Source organism: Camelina sativa, chromosome 17, assembly GCF_030686135.1.
Source record: "Camelina sativa cultivar CO46 ecotype springtype chromosome 17, ASM3068613v1".
Classification (NCBI taxonomy): domain Eukaryota; kingdom Viridiplantae; phylum Streptophyta; class Magnoliopsida; order Brassicales; family Brassicaceae; genus Camelina; species Camelina sativa.
The window spans coordinates 29,545,677-29,559,350 of record NC_141896.1 but is presented as its reverse complement, the minus strand read 5'-3'; the positions used below and the strand labels follow the sequence as shown (position 1 = coordinate 29,559,350).

Sequence of the window (13,674 nt, the reverse complement as noted above, 5' to 3'; positions counted from 1 at the left end):
ACGAATCCTTGATTGTAAGGCACAAAAGGTTTTTGTTGACCTTCTTGTTGCTGTTGAGGAGGGTACACTTGATCTTGTGGATATGCAACATTGGTGCTCCGGTAAGACAAATTGGGGTTCGTCTTATAGGGATTGTAACCCTTGTTGTATCCACCTTGATTCTGGACGTAGCTAATTTCTTCAGACAGCTCACCCTCCCCATCCTGAACTTGAAAAGGGTCATCCTAAGATACGAAATGGACAGTCTGCTGCTGACTTAGCAAGAGGCGATCAAGCTTGTCATTGACATTCTTGAGATCCTTCTTGTACTTCTCCTCAGAGCCAGCGTCGCCTCCAACTGTGCGGTCGTAGGCTTCATTGTAGTTGCCATCAGACTGAGTAAGATTTTCAACGAGTTCCCAACCTCCATCTACGTCCTTGTTCAGGTAGTTGCCATTTAAAGCAGTGTCAAGCAGCATGCATATCTTTGGAAGTATGCCACGGTAGAGAGTGCTCAGCAGTGACTCGTTGCTGAAACCATGGTGTGGGCATTGCCTCTGGTATTCCTTGAAACGCTCCCAGGCTTCACAGAATGATTCTGAGTTCTTCGGAGTAAAGCCAGAGATGTCATTCCTAAGACGTGCTGTTCTGGCGTTGGAGAAGAACTCTGCCAAGAAGTCTTTCTTGCAGTCGTCCCAAGTGGTGATTGATCCCTTGGGAATGTTTTTCTCCCATTGATGAGATTTATCTCACAGGGAGAATGGGAAGAGGCACAACTTGTAACCATCCTCACTCACTCCGTTGATCTTGGTGAGACTGCACAAACGGTCGAACTCGTCCAAATGGTCGAGTGGATCCTCCATAGGCCTATGAAACTTGTTTCCTTGGATCATGGAGATCAGACTACTTTTGATTTTGAAGTTGTTGTTCTACACAGCAGGAGGGACGATTCCAACACGCTGAGTATGAGTGTTCGGTGCATCTCCAGCACCAATGTGTTGCGGTCTCAGATTGGGTCTGTTAAGTTGTTCCACAGTGACTGGTGCGGGATGATCAGTGAGAAGACGAGCTTGTCGTGGTCTTTGTAACCAATTGATATCGTCAATAGCAGGAAGGAGATTCTGATGTCCTCTTGATCTGGTGTGCATGCAAGGTTGCAATCAATAGGTGCCTGAGATGCAAAACAAACAAGCAGACAACCAAAACAAGTCATTACCCAGAATTATAAGTGTAACAGAACTTAATCTTGCAAAAATTGAAATCTCAAATGTAGCAAAACGGATCCCAAATTGCAACGGCGCCAAATTGATACTAGTATTTTTGTGTGTCTATCCTAGCAAGTTCAATTAACCTTATGTAGTTGTAGTACTTAACGTGTCAATCTAGTTAGGATGATGCTATCATTCAAGATGCAATCAAGTAATCACAAGTCAAGCCAATTCTAAGAGTGGTTTTTTTTTTTATCTAACAATCCTAGAATGATTAGAATGCAAAACGGAAATAAGCTACAGAACTAGAAACGAGAATGCATGACAAGAAGCGAAAATGAATGAAAACATAAATGAGTCTAAGCATTAACTAAATAGCAAGAACCAAAACAGTCTCAGGAATGCAATAAATATCAAAAAGATAGAAGTCCTAAGGATGGGAGTAATTGATGTCGGTGGAGTCTCCTAGTCTATAGAGTGTTTAACATGCCACAAACGAACTATCCCTAAACAATGAACATCACGACTTAGCTAATCCAATCTCTTGACAGAAGCTACTCAAACTCAACCACTTCCAAACCTAGCTCTCGCTAGAGAAACATGATCAAGCAGGCATTACAAACAAGTTCATTCACGTCAACAAACATCCTAGAAAACTAATCTCTTAGGCTAGGAATGTAAGTCTCTGGCACTAGTTGGTCAGACATTTCATCAAACACCTTTTGGGTGTGGAAATGTCTAAGAAATAGTTCCAGTTGATAGAGTGAAACTAGTATTTCTTTCTACTCTAGAAGGGAATCGAACAAATCTAAACTTAAACACTCTACATACTAAGATCCTCCACCTAATCTATCCCATCCTCAACAACTCTAACATTACTCGGATCTAGAAATCATCATCAAGGATACAAACTCAGAAAATATTGAATCAATCATCATCAGATAGACAAAAATGAGATGAACAACTTTGTAGAAGAAATCAAATGCAAAAACTGAATAATCTTAAAGATATAGACATTAAGATTTGGGGTCCAATAAGCAAGGTAGGTGATATGTCTATAAAAAAAAAATAGTTGCATTTGATTTGACCCCACGTCCACCTACCTTTCTTATTGGACCCCACGTCCATTCCCAGCCCGTGGGCCATCCAATATATTACGGTTTTCTACGTCGGGAGGCTTTAAATACTTGTTTACCATCTCTACTCATGTAGTACTTTTCTATCAATTAAATTATCAATCCACAATTTGCATTAATCAACTCACTAAGAATACAAAAAGATGCTTAAACTATTCTTAAACAGGAAAAGGTTCTTTTGTAACAATCTTAACTAACAAACTAATTCAAAGAAAGAAAACAAGACTATTCAAACAAATCAAACTCAAAGAAACAGAACACAACTAGCAATAAACCTTAAATCAAGATTAAACAAGTGAACCTTGGGCTAGGTAATTGACTTGGGAGATAGTTAACCAATCCTAGATCTCTAAGCAACAATCAAGAACAATCCTATGGCTAAGAACACTTATGCAAATCAATCCATTTCCATGATAGAGATCCTATGTTAACCAAGTGATAATCAACAATTTCCAAAGGCAATCACAAGGTAAGCATGCATTAAAAACAAGTCTAAATACCACTAAGCACCCTAATCATCAATTTCCATTGGCTAGGAATGCAAAGCTCTTGAATAGTTTGGTTCAGGAATTTCATCAAACACCTTATGGGAATGGAAATCCTAATGTCTATATTAAAGCATGATCAAGGCTATCTAGCATTATTAACACTAATGAAGATAGGAAACACATAAACAAAGCCTTAGACATCAAAGATCAATCATCTATCTCCCTAATCTACCTAGCCCAAAGATCTAAAAGATCTACTCACTCATGGTTATGATCACACAAAAGTAGAGGTCTGATCTTTGTGATATCATAATTAGAGATTGTAGAATAGGAAGTTTGAATAAGAAATTGCTATAAAAAACTTAGAAGTACTTAATCATTCAACAAACCAAGAGTAAACAAGCTTAAGAACCCCAAAAAGCTGCTAAACAAAAGATAAGATAAGAGATTAGTCTCCCCTTAGTAGGGTTAGAGTATTTATAGGAAAATAGAAGAGAACCCGTGTCAACCCAAAACAAACTGGGTCAAACCCGGTTCAGAACTAAAACAAATGTAGAGTTGGCTCCAGCGGCCATGTCTTGGCCGATTGGTGAGGTCATGTGGCTCCATCGGCCATGACTTGACCGATGAGCTTGGCCACTGATGGTGGCGATCTTCCTCTGGCTGATATCGATTGGTCGGCCTTTGGCCGATTGTTGTGGCCGATGGCCTCACTCGGCCATGCTTTGCCTGCTACTCCTGCCCGATGGTTTCACACGGCCACCATTTGGCCGATGCTCTTAGCCGCTGATGGTGGTGATCAAGTGCCTCTTCTCCACTTCACTCTTCTTTGCTTCTTTGCATCAAAACAAGTCCAAATGCTCCAAATATGATGATATTACTCCAAGAACCTGAGAGGTAGCACACTAGATGCATATGCTCCTAAGAAAACCTAGAATGACAAGATTATGCAACAAAACTAACCAAAAACAAGGCTTTAAACTCAAAAAAACACAAGATATCAACTCTCAGAAACTTATCTCTTGCTAGTCCTCAAGCAAGAACCAAACAAAAAGTGAGAGAGAGGTTTGAAAAAGGGATTCAGAGCCAAAAAGCATCAACAAAGGATTCAAACCACAGTCCTTAAATGTAATTCAATGGTGCTAAGATCAATCAAAGTCCTTACAAATATCTTTCTATGCTTTTCACGATGCACCACTCTAGTTCACTTTCTATCTATTGGTAAAGACTTGCAATCCTATTGAACATCTCTTTCACATTCATTAAAGTGTTTGGTGTGATCTTGCAAATGGAAAATAAATCAAGCTCAATTGGTTTAAGGGAAAGGCTTTTTTATAAAGTGGTTGGCAATGGTGTTTTTGGGTGGTTTACTCTCAAACAAAGAGGAATGCTAGACAGTTGTGAAACCTATCTAAGACTAAGAATAATTTGGGCATACAAAGCTTATCTCTTGATGTTCTTGATATATCATTGTTTCTGTGGTTTTTAACCATGATATAAAGAGTCTTTTAGAGTCTTTTGATGTGTTTTCTAGGATGTTTTTGACTCTTTACATGTTTTCTAGGATTTTGGCATGAAAGGAGCAAAATGGAGCAATTTGGATCATTTTGGAGCATCAATTCAGAAGAAAAATACTTGGAGTCAGAACAGAGAGGGAGTGTCGATCGACACAGAGGAGGCATCGATCGACACCATGTTCAGCCGATGAAGAATCACAAATTTTGAAGTTTTACAAAGTTGCACGAAGTTTTCCATATTTGCAACACAAGTCCGTGACGTGTTTTAGGACATATAAATAGTATTTTTAAGTTTTCCAAACCAGGAAGTTATTTTCTAGCAATTTTTTTATTTTCTGCAACCCTGCGAGATTTTGACAGCTTTGGAGCGAGAGATCTGCTTTGTAGAGAAAAATTTCTTGAACTCCCTTTTACTCTTTTAATTTCAATTGCTTTTTATTAAGAATAATGATTTGTTCTTCATTAAACATGTCTGAGTAATTTGCTTGTTAGGTTTAGGGTTTTTCACAGGGTTTTTATGATTTATTAGATCTGTGATTTTTAGGGTTCTTAATATTTTATGATCTTCATCTTAGGTTGTTCTTCATATTAATTCTTGATTGATCACCTAGAATTAATACTTTAGGAAAATAAATTGATATGAGAATATAATTGATTTTCCTGATAAAACTTTTGATGAGCAAAATTACTTTCTGCAAAGAGATTTGATTTAGTAATTTTGTGAACAATCTAAACTTGTTTTTAAGCTGATTTTTAACCTTGAGTTTTGCAAAGAGATTTGGATTTTCTGGTTTTAAATTTAGATAATATTTGAAGTGAGAACTGAATTATTTTACAGAAGTGTTTAGAGTTCTAGATCTGATTTTTATTGCTTGAACCCTATTTATTTCTTGATTTAATATTTAATAATTTCCTGAGAAATTCCCTAGGCCTAGCTTTTTGATATTCTGAATTTACAACAATTTTTTTTTAAGATTTTTGCATTGCTTTTGTTTTAATTCAAATCAATTTGTTTAGCATAATTATAAAACTCTATAATTTATTGTGTAGACTTGAGTCCTTGTGGAATTCGACCCCTACGTACTGCATTGATCTCTTAATTTGAGAGAGTAGCTCTAGGGATTAATTTAAGCATATCAAATTTTGGCGCCGTTGCCGGGGACTCTCTGATCTACCATTAGATTTGAGTTTTTGATTTTGTCTAAATTTTTCTTTTTATTTGAAACTTACACGCTTTTTTTTTCTTTTCTCTTGTGTGTTTCAGGTGTATGCCTAATAAGCCTAAGACAAGGAAAAACAAGTCTGGCCCAATTCTGAAATTTTCAAACCAAGAGTTGGGAAAACTTGAGCGTGAGAACCGAAAAGCAGCCAAATCCTTAAAGATGGTTAACACAATCATTCTGATGCGTGATGAGGATGGTGCTTTGAGGGATCAAGAGGGCCACTTGCGCAATGAGCTGGGTCAAAAGCTTGATGCAGAAGGCAATGTGATTGCTGAAATTGCTGTTGTCGACGAACCAGCTGATGGTGTCGATCGACACCCCCTTCCTGCAGACGGACGTAGAGCTGCCAACCACGTCCAAAACCCGGTTCGAAGACAGAAGCACAACCGAGACTTGATCAGGACAATTGCTGACTACAACCGGGCTGATCTTGTCTATGAGAACCGGTCTACTATTGTTCCTCCTCAATTCCAGAGGAATGATTTCGAGTTGAAACCTGCTTACCTTCAACTAGTTGGGCAGAGACCTTTCTCTAACCTGCCCAATGAGAAGCCTTTGGACCATATTGAGCATTTTGAGGATCTTGTGACCAGTATCAAGGCTAATGGAGTGACTGAAGACTTCATCTACTGCAAGCTCTTCCCATAATCACTTGCAGGAGAAGCATCTCACTGGTTAAAACAGTTGCCAGCTGGATTTTTGACATCTTGGCAACAAATTAACGTGGTCTTGCTTAACCACTTCTATGATGATGCAATGTCAGATGAGCTGAGAGTCAAGATCTCTTCATTCAAGCAAGGACATGATGAAGCTTTCAAGGCAGCTTGGGTGAGATTCAAAGCTTATCAGAGGGAGTGTCCACACCATGGTTTTTCAAGGGTACAACTGTTGAGTATTTTCTTTAGAGGGTGTGACTGGAAGTATCAGTTAGCTTCGGATGCTGCAAGTTATGGAAACTTCAAGACAAGATTTCCAGAAGATGCTGAAGTTTTGATTGAGAATTTGGCTTCTAGCAATAGCACTAAAAGAGCAGATGCTGAAAGGAAGAGATTGCATGGAGGATGTAACATCCCCAATTCTGTAATTGGGAGTTCAGCTAATTTACGTTAGTAAGTTTGATATGAGATTGAAATCACTCCAACTTAAGATCACACAAGGATCAAGAGATTCCAAGCTTATCTTGTGGAAGGTGGAATTCACAAGCTGGCTCTGAAGCACTCTCTCGTGAATCAAGGGGTGGTACGATGGATAGATGGGTGATTGACTCGCTCAATCGTTGGGATAATCGACTCGCTTGATATATGAACGAATGAGGATGTTGAATCACTCAACAAACTTAATCCGCAGGATTCTGAAGCACTAAGTGAATCACTCACAAAAACTAAAGAACAAAGGAATACAAAGACTCAAACTTTGTAAAGAAGAAAACGTTTCTATTACTTTAAAATGATCAAGGGTAATTTACAATGAACGAACTAATGAGCATATGCTCAAATACACGTTCTAGTGTTCTAAAACAAGAAGGAAATCGCAAAAATTAATGAAAATATGATCATTGGACCATTAAGTGTAGAATCAGTCCAAATAAGGCCAGAAGATGTGCCTTGTATCTCGTTAACTTGGGGAGGAAATGGTGACGTCTTGGAAGCTTCCTGGGAACTTTTGGAAACTCAAATATGCACAAGAATAGAATAGGAAGTAGTCATTGTGCATTGATGACAATCGGGTCCGAAAGAGGCAAGTAATAATAAGATTGAATCCGCCTGATCCAATGGCTATTATTGCTTGTAAATATCCTCCAAATATTCTCTGGTGGCTTTAGAGGTTCTCCTGGTTTTCATATGTAGCTTTGGGACACGCCCAAGTGAAGGTAAATGAAAGTTTTCTTATCTGGCTCCCAGTAAATCAACGGACATGATTCAAAGGGTGGTTTGGACTTGGGTCTTCTCTTGGGTTGTTCTCCATGGGCTGGGGACTTGTGGTGAATCAAATAGGTGTGTGGGCTTCCTCTAGGGCTGGTCCAAGTGTCAAAAGGCCGAAACTCTTCATAACTTGCAATAACGTCTGATTCATCCGCGAGTAGTTCAGCATGTCTGTCAGCGAGTAGTTCAGTAGGTCCAGCAAGTAGTTCAACAAGTACTTCAGCTATGACTTCTTGTGTCATCTTTGAATCAGATGGATGGCAAGTAATTCCTTGATGAATCTGTGTTGCCTCATTAAAAACCTTTCTAGGTAAACCCAGTGGAAAAAACCCTAGACAAGGGAAAAACAGTGCAACAGTCATATTCCAACAATGAGGTGATTTGACTTGCTGATGCTTGATCCCTCTTGAACCATTGGACTCCTTAGGGTTAATTTGATGATGAATAATTAATCCTTCTTTTTGTGCTTGATCATAACTCCATTTGGGAAAAGATTCTCCAAGATGCTCTTCATGGACCGGTTTGGTGTGTGGACCGGTTGGTTTGCCACGCTCCCGGTTTGGTTTTGTTCTGATGTCCGCATCAAATTTTCAGCCCATTAAAGCCCAATAACCATAGCAATTAAACGACAAAGGGTTTTGTTTGTTTGTGTGTGCGTGTATTTATATATTCGTTAATTAAGAGGTGCCGCTAATAGAAGAATAAAACCCTAAGAGCCTACGATGTGAAAGAGTTGGAAAGAGAAGAGAGGACATTGAAGAGAAGACAACAATATGGAGCCGAGAGATGGAAGTGGAAGAAGAGATAGAAAAGGGAGAGAAAGGGAGAAGAGGAGAGAACGATAGTCGTGAAGGAGAGGGGAGAACGAGACGTTGCAGCGGTGGTGGAGAACACAGGTGGGGTCTGTTTATTCATGTCATGGCCGTGGAAAGCCTTGGTGGTGGTGGAGGAGCAAAGTCGGAGTAGATCAAATATGAAGAAAAGGATATAAGAAAGAGGAAGAAGGGAGGGAAAACAGTTTGGAGGAGGCATCTTTGGAGGCTCTTCGGCGCCTGAGGTGACATCGGATCAGGAATCTAAAAACACAAGCGTGATCAGAATAAAGCCATGACCTAGTAGCAATTGGCGGAAGTCCGATCGAAGTTATATTGAAGAAGTTATGTTCGTTGCTTCCTGCGCAAGAAATATCTGAAACAGTCCGAACCTGCTACCCTAAAAATCAGATGAAGGTTATATCCTTGGAACAGCGTTTGGTGGTCCAAATATTACCTGATGGAGCTGAGTTTTTGTGGGGAGCTTCACGGTACTACAACCTAAATATTCAACGGTAGGATTGTGATTTTAACGGTTAGTTGTGGTTTTACCCGTCTGTTTATGACGCTCATTTGTATAGAAGAAATGGTGACATTGTAATGTTTGGTTGGCAAACTGAGGTTGGATGGAGCTGCAGCTTGTATGAGCGTTCTTTAATATTGAGTCTGACATGGAAAAGGAGAAATGAGTTTCAGCATTTAAGTGGCAAAGGTGAGGGTTGTAATTGCGGAAACACAATGATTATTTTCTAAGCATGTCTTTCATGAATCGCTTGTATAGGCTTGGAAACTATACGATTCGATATTTCTATTGTTTGATATTGCGTGATATGATTATAATGTATGATGACATGGTATGATGATATGATGCATGATAGAATGAGTTGATGTGTAACATGATAATTGTTGAATGATGATATGAAATGAGATTATGTGATGGGGGCGTGAACATGAGATTTGTTTTGCGTCTTGTGAGGGTGCGAACATGAGATTTTTTTCGTGACTCGTGATGGGAAAACCTGAGATTGGTTTTGTACCTCGTAATTGGGCGAACATGATATTTTTTTTGTACTTGGAGATTGGACGAACATGCGATTTGTTTCGTGCCATGCTAAGCTGATGAGATTTCAGTTTAGCGATGTTGATGAATGTGTGTATCGATGAATGTGTTGGTGTATAAATATGGTTTGAATGATATTATGATTATATGCTAGATTGAATATTATGTGAAGCCGTTATGTTTGTTGGATGTATGTAAAAAGTATGGAGTCTGATTCTATGCTATGCACTGATTGTTGAATGTGATAAGAATGTCTTCATTGTGTTCACCCTTTTATCTTTTCTCTCAGATTAAAAGCTTTGTGGGTTGTGAAACAAGTTTTATGATTGAAGAGTTTTATTTTTAATAAAGAAGCATTTTTGCGGGACCATTTGAATAACACCTTGTCTTGGCCAAGAAGGCGGGACGGGTGTTACAATTTAGGTATCAGAGCCTAGGTTAAGGCCACTCCGGTTCCGACCCGGAGCGTCCGATTTTAAAAAATTATTTTCAAAAAAAAAAAAAAAAAAATTTGATTGTTTGATTGTTGTGTGCTTATGTTAAGTGAGTTGATTAACAGTGTTTGAATTTTATGATTGTGTTGATTGTTTTTATTTTTAAGTTCTTTCAGCTGCGAGCGTGAAAGTAAGAAGAGCAGTTGCATTAGAGTTCCGAGGTGGTTAAGTTGGAACTTCAGCTAAGTAGTCATTCGATTGGTCGACGAAAGTGAGATTGCATGTTGAATGAAAGAAGCTCGGAAAGCTTAATTTATATAAAAGATGATCGCTAAGAATTCGAGGACGAATTCTGTTTAAGTGGGGGAGAATTGTAACATCCCCAATTTGGTAATTGGGAGTTCAGCTAATTTTCGTTAGTAAGTTTGAGCCCATTAATGCCCAATAACCATAGCACTTAAACTACAAAGGGTTTTGTTCGTTTGTGTGTGTGTGTATTTATATATTCGTTAATTAAGAGGTGCCGCTCATAGAAGAATAAAACCCTAAGAGCCTACGATGTGAGAGAGTTGGAAAGAGAAGAGAGGACATTGAAGAGAAGACGACAATATGGAGCGAGAGATGGAACTGAAAGAAGAGATAGAAAAGGGAGAGAAAGGGAGAAGAGGAGAGAACGGTAGTCGTGAAGGAGAGGGGAGAACGAGACGTTGTGGCGGTGGTGGAGAAGACAGGTGGGGTCTGTTTATTCATGTCATGGCCGTGGAAAGCCTTGGTGGTGGTGGAGGAGCAAAGTCGGAGTAGATCAAATGTAGAGAAAAGGGTATAAGAAAGAGGAAGAAGGGAGGGAAAACAGTTTGGAGGAGGCATCTTTGGAGGCTAGTCGGCGCCGGAGGTGACATCGAATTAGGAATCTAAAAACACAGGCGTGATCAGAATCAAGCCATGAGCTCGTAGCAATTGACGGAAGTCCAATCGAAGTTATATTCAAGAAGTTATGTTCGTTGCTGCCTGCGCAAGAAATATCAGAAACAGTCCGAACCTGCAACCCTAAAAATGAGATAGAGGTTATCTCCTTGGAACAGCGTTTGGTGGTCCAAATATTACCTGATCGAGCTGAGATTTTGTGGGGAGCTTCACGATAATACAACCAAAATATTCAACGGTGGGATTGTGATTTTAGCGGTTAGTTATGGTTTTACTCGTGTGTTTATGAGTCTCATTTGTATAGAATAAATGGTGACATTGTAATGTTTGGTTAGCAAACTGAGGTTGGATGGAGCTGCAGCTTGTATGAGCGTTCTTTAATATTGATTCTGACATGGAAAAAGAGAAATGAGTTTCAGCATTTAAGTGGCTAAGGTGAGGATGGTAATCGCGGAAACACAATGATTATTTTCTAAGCATGTCCTTCATGAATCGCTTGTATAGGCTTGGAAACTATGCGATTGGATATGTCTATTGTTTGATATTGCGTTATATGATTATAATGTATGATGACATGGTGTGATGATATGATGCATGATAGAATCAGTTGATGTGTAACATGATAATTGTTGAATGATGATATGAAGTGAGATTATGTGATGGGGGCGTGAACATGAGATTTGTTTCGCGTCTCGTGAGGGTGCGAACATGAGATTTGTTTCGTGACTCGTGATGGGCAAACCTGAGATTGGTTTTGTACCTGGTAATTGGACAAACATGAGATTTCTTTCGTACCTGGAGATTGGACGAACATGATCTTTGTTTCGTGCCATGCTAAGCTGATGAGATTTCAGTTTAGCGATGTTGATGAACGTGTGTATCGATGAATGTGTTGATGTTTAAATATGGTTTAAATGATATTATGATTATATGCTAGATTGAATATTATGTGAAGCCGTTATGCTTGTTGGATGTATGTCAAACATGTGGAGTCTGATTCTTTGTATGCACTGATTGTTGAATGTGATTAGATTGTCGTCATTGTGTTCACCCTTTTATCTTTTAGCTCAGGTTAAAAGCTTTGTGGGTTGTTGAACAAGTTTTATGATTGAAGAGTTTTATTTTTAAGAAAGAAGCATTTTGGCGGGACCATTTGAATAACACCTTGTCTTGGCCAAGAAGGTGGGACGGGTGTTACAGAGGATTTGATTCAAACCAGTTAGCTTCTGATAATGCTAAGCTGGATTCAGTGCATAATAAGAAATCTGTTCATTTTGCTGCTGAAGTTGAGACATATGAGCCATAACCAGATCAAGGACACCAAGAGGAAAATGTGAACTATGTGTATGGGAATCAGGGACAGCGGTTTGGAAGTCAGCAAGGCAACAGACCTTACAGTGGGAACTCTTCAGGCTACACTTCCAAGCCAGAGTATCAGCAGCAACAACAGAATAGCGGTTATACCAGAACCTATGGGAACTCATCCTATCAGTCTCCTCCTCCTAAGAATTCTTCTGAGAGTAGAATGGAGGCCATGCTTGAGCAGCTTTTGCAAGGACAAGAGCAATTGACAGTGACATTCAATGGAAAGATTGATAATGTCTACATTGAGCTGAATGGGAAGATTAATGCATTAAATATTCATGTAAGGAACTAGAGAATCAAGTTATTCAGACTGTTGGGTCTGTTAAACGACAAGAGGGGTATCTTCCTGCGAGAACTGAGTCAAACCCCAAGCATGCTTGCAATGCCATATTAGTGAGGGATGAAGATGATGGTGAAATTGCTTCAGCAGAAAAAGGAGAAAACTCGGCCAATCTCTTGATTTTAGATGATGGTGTTGATCGACACCACCTGGGTGTCGGTCGACACTCATCCCAGACGAACCCAGAACCTGCAAAATCTCAGGTTCCAGCAGTTGATAGGGTGTACCAACCTAAGGTTCCTTTTCCTAAGCCTAGGAGGTCTAAGCAGGAGCTTGAGGAAGCTAGATGCAAGGCAATGATGGATTAGGTGATGATTGAGATGCCTTTGATTGATGCGGTAAAGCTTTCACCACCACTCAAGCGCTATGTGAAGAGAATGGTATCAAATGGTTTGAGCCCTGAGGAAGGAGCACTGCTTACTAAGGATGTCAGTGCGATTCTGTTAAACCAGCCTCCACAGAGGAAGAAGGAAAAGAAGCAGGAGGTGGTTGTCTCTAAGGAAGTGAGTGCAATCATTCATTGTAGGACTGCGGGTAAGTTACGAGATCCAGGAAGCTTTGTACTTGATTGCTCTATCTCCACAGGAAGGTTTGCTCACTCACTTTGTGATCTTGGCTCTAGCATCAACTTGATGCCACATTCTGTTGTTGCGAGACTTGGGATGACTGAATTCAAGCCAACTCAGATTTCTCTTATCTTGGCCGATCGATCCCGAAGAATTCCTGAAGGTGTTTTAGAGGATATTCCAATTAAGGTTGGAAACTTCATGATTCCCACTGACTTTGTGATGCTTAAGTATGATACAGAGCCTAAAGATCCTCTCATCTTAGGAAGATCTTTCTTGGCTACAGCTAGTGCAATCATAGATGCGCAGAAAGGACACATAACACTGAATGTGGATGGTTTGAGTATGAATTTTGAAATGGATAAGCTGAGGAGAGCTCCTACTATTGATTGACAGACTTTTTCTGTTGAGAAAGTTTCTGATACTCGAGCATCAGGCTTAGTGTCGATCGACACTACCACTGTGTTGATCGACACCCCTCCAGGACTGAGACAAAGCTTGTCCAAGACTGATGCTCCAAGTCAGAAACCTGTTCCCAAACAGAAGAGTCACCAATCCACACTCCAGAGTCCTCAGGTAAGGCCAAGGTATGCACCTCCTTCTCCTAAACTTCCTCCTATCATCAACAAGAATTTCAAAGAGATAAAAACTGCTTTGCAGTTAACCAAGCCACGAGATTATCGTAGAGCGCTTGTTTCTT

General features: G+C 39.7%; 2 non-coding genes and 1 pseudogene across 2 annotated transcripts; 2 read left to right on the top strand and 1 right to left on the bottom strand.

The window, feature by feature from the left end:
* The first annotated feature begins 513 nt into the window (after positions 1 to 513).
* On the top strand, positions 514 to 620 carry LOC147924476 (small nucleolar RNA R71). Its single transcript, XR_015587908.1, has one exon. It is a non-coding gene; the product is annotated as a small nucleolar RNA R71 (small nucleolar RNA).
* Positions 621 to 6,316: 5,696 nt separating this feature from the next.
* On the bottom strand, positions 6,317 to 6,423 carry LOC147924475 (small nucleolar RNA R71). Its single transcript, XR_015587945.1, has one exon. It is a non-coding gene; the product is annotated as a small nucleolar RNA R71 (small nucleolar RNA).
* Positions 6,424 to 11,435: 5,012 nt separating this feature from the next.
* Positions 11,436 to 11,590, top strand: LOC147924474 (uncharacterized; annotated as a pseudogene).
* Positions 11,591 to 13,674: the final 2,084 nt, after the last annotated feature.